Genomic DNA, 3,655 nt, shown 5'->3' on the forward strand with positions numbered 1-3,655 from the left:
TCTCTTGCCTCACCCTGTTTAGTAGCTGGGATCATAGGTGCCCGCCACCACGCCTGGCTAATTTTTAGTAAAGATGGGGTTTCACCATGTTGGCTAGGCTGGTCTCAAACTCCTGACCTCAGGTGATTCACCTGCCTTGGCCTCCCAAAGTGCTAGGATTACAGGCATGGGCCACCACGCCCGGCTAACTTTTTGTATTTTTAGTAGAGACGGACTCTCACTTTGTTGCCCAGTCTGGTCTCTAACTCCTGGGCTCAAGCAATCTGCCCTCCGTGGCCTCCCAAAGTACTGGGATTACAGGCATGAGCCACCGTGCCCAGACACACCCCTTTTCTCTCCTCCTGGACCAGTCTTCTCTAGCTGTTCCTCATCCTTCAACTCACCTGTTTCCTTCTCAGGAAGGCTTCCATGGATGCTAAGGAGGCCCTTCACTGCAGTTAGTGTTCTAAACGACCTTTTTGTATGTGTGTGTTTGTGTTCACTGCCTATTTCCTCCCACCTAGAAGGCAGAGATTGTGTCTGTCTTGGTCACTGCCATATTCCCAGTGCCACGTCAGTTCCTGGCACAGATGGGGTGCTCAATACATATTTATGGGATAGAGGAAGCCTTGAAGCAAAGGATAAGGAACTCAAGGTTTCGCTGGTGTTAATTCCTGCTCAGCTGAGGCTTGAGGCTTACTTTGAAATTGATGGAAAACAGACCCTTGACAGTTTGCACACTCAGGGAGGGCTCATACCCACCCGTCACATTTTCCAAAAACAGCAGTCATGGCTGGCAAAAGTGGAGAACTTTCCAAAGAAGCTCGCCAGTGCCTGGTAGTTGTCAGCAGCCACCTGAACAGAGAGGAAGCAGAGTCCCAGCAGCTGGTCACGACGGGAAAGACTCTCAAACAGCCTTCCCTGCTCCAGGCAAGGTATGAGACAGGTCATCTACTCATCTGCATATTTCACTGGTCTCAGTAGAGTTGATCATGACAGCCTGGGCTTCAAACCCTTCAAAAGCTTCCTATTATCTTTAACCCTGCTGGGGCTTGAACGACCCTCCATAATTGGACCCTACAGAGCTTCTCAGTTTCTGCCTCTTAAACATAAAGCCCCAGCCTTTGCTGTATCAACTTCTTCTTTTTTTTTTTTGAGACAGAGTCTCGCTCTGTCACCCAGGCTGGAGTGCAGTGGCACAGTCTCGGCTCACTGCAACCTCTGCCTCCCAAGTTCAAGCAATTCTCCTGCCTTAGCCTCCCCAGTAGCTGGGACTGCAGGTGCCTGCCACCATGGCTGGCTAATTTTTGTATTTTTACTAGAGACGGGGTTTCACCATGTTAAACAAGCTGGTCTCAAATTCCTGACTTCAGGTGATCCGCCTGCCTCGGCCTCCCAAAGTGCTGGGATTATAGGCGTGAACCACTGCACCTGGCCTGCAGCAACTTTTTTGTTTGTGTCTTTGAGACAGAGTCTCACTCTGTTGCCCAGGCTGGAGTGCAGTGGTGCAATCTCGGCTCACTGCAACCTCCACCTCCTGAGTTCAAGTGATTCTCCTGCCTCAGCCTCCCAAGTAGCTGGCATTGCAGGCGTGTGTCACCATGCCCAGCTAATTTTTGTATCTTTAGTAGAGACAGGGTTTTGCCATGTTGGCCAGGCTGGTCTTGAACTCCTGACCTCAGGTGATCTACCTGCCTGGGCCTCCCAAAGTGCTGGGATTACAGGTGTGAGTCATCATGCCTGGCCTGCATCAACTTTTATTATCCCCATGCATCTGTTCACTGCTCCCTCTGCCTGGAATGCCCTTTTCTCTGCACTCAGTGCGCTTCTCTCCCTATGGCCCCGGGTGATGCACATCTCCTTGCTCGGTGATCCAACGGTTCCCTGGACCTTTCTTTTTGTCATACTCCACACACTTGTCATGATTTGTTTATTATGCATTTATTTGAGAGACAGGGTCTTATGTAATCACAGTTCACTGCAGCCTCAAACTCCTGGGCTCAAGGGATCCTCCTGCCTCTGCCTCTTGAGTAGCCGGGACTACAGGTGCAGGCTGCCACTCCTGGCTGTTTTTAATTTTTTTTTTTTTTTTGTAGAGACAGGGTCTTGCTATGTTGACCAGGCTGGTTTCAAACTCCTGGTCTCAAGCAATCCTCCTGCCTTGACCTCCTTACGTGCTGGGATTACAGGTGTGAGCCGCCATGCCCAGCCTATTATTTTTTTCAAAAAGCAAGCTGACAAGTTTTTTTGTTTTTTTTTTTGAGGCGGAGTCTCGCTCTGTCACCTGGGCTGGAGTGCAGTGGCCGGATCTCAGCTCACTGCAAGCTCTGTTTCCCGGATTTACGCCATTCTCCTGCCTCAGCCTCCCGAGTAGCTGGGACTACAGGCGCCCGCCACCTCGCCTGGCTAGTTTTTGTATTTTGTATTTATTTATTTATTTATTTATTTATTTTTTATTATACTTTAAGTTCTAGGGTACATGTGCATAACGTTTATATCATGTATAACTCCCCAATGCAATCCCTCCCTCCTCCCCCCTCCCCATGATAGCCCCAGTGTGTGATGTTCCCCTTCCCGAGTCCAAGTGATCTCATTGTTCAGTTCCCACCTCTGAGTGAGAACATGCGGTGTTTGGTTTTCTCTTCTTGTGATAGTTTGCTAAGAATGATGGTTTCCAGCTGCATCCATGTCCCTACAAAGGACGCAAACTCATCCTTTTTTATGGCTGCATAGTATTCCATGGTGTATATGTGCCACATTTTCTTTTTTTTTTTTTTTTTTTTTTTGAGGCGGTGTCTCGCTCTGTCGCCCGGACTGGAGTGCAGTGGCCGGATCTCAGCTCACTGCAAGCTCCGCCTCCCGGGTTCACGCCATTCTCCTGCCTCAGCCTCCCGAGCAGCTGGGACTACAGGCGCCCGCCACCTCGCCCAGCTAGTTTTTTGTATTTTTAGTAGAGACGGGGTTTCACCGTGTTAGCAGGATGGTCTCGATCTCCTGACCTCGTGATCCGCCCGTCTCGGCCTCCCAAAGTGCTGGGATTACAGGCTTGAGCCACCGCGCCCGGCCGCCACATTTTCTTAATCCAGTCTGTCACAGATGGACATTTGGGTTGATTCCAGTCTTTGCTATTGTGAATAGTGCCGCAATAAACATACGTGTGCATGTGCCTTTGTAGTAGAGTAATTTATAATCCTTTGGGTATATACCCAGTAGTGGGATGGCTGAGTCATATGGTACATCTAGTTCTAGATCCTTGAGGAATCGCCATACCGTTTTCCATACTGGTTGAACTAGTTTACAATCCCACCAACAGTGTAAAAGTGTTCCTATTTCTCCACATCCTCTCCAACATCTATTGTTTCCTGACTTCTTAATGATTGCCATTCTAACTGGTGTGAGATGGTATCTCATTCAGGTTTTTATTTGCATTTCTCTGATGGCGAGTGATGACGAGCATTTTTTCATGTGTCTGTTGGCTGTATGGATGTCTTCTTTTGAGAAATGTCTGTTCGTTTTTGTATTTTTAGTAGAGACGAGGTTTCACCGTGTTAGCCAGGATGGTCTCGATCTCCTGACCTCGTGATCCGCCCGTCTCGGCCTCCCAAAGTGCTGGGATTACAGGCTTGAGCCACCGCGCCCGGCCGACAAGTTTTATTAAAGACAGATTTTGCATGTT

The sequence above is a fragment of the Trachypithecus francoisi genome, unplaced genomic scaffold, assembly GCF_009764315.1.
Source record: "Trachypithecus francoisi isolate TF-2019V2 unplaced genomic scaffold, Tfra_2.0 Lachesis_group10, whole genome shotgun sequence".
NCBI classification, from domain to species: domain Eukaryota; kingdom Metazoa; phylum Chordata; class Mammalia; order Primates; family Cercopithecidae; genus Trachypithecus; species Trachypithecus francoisi.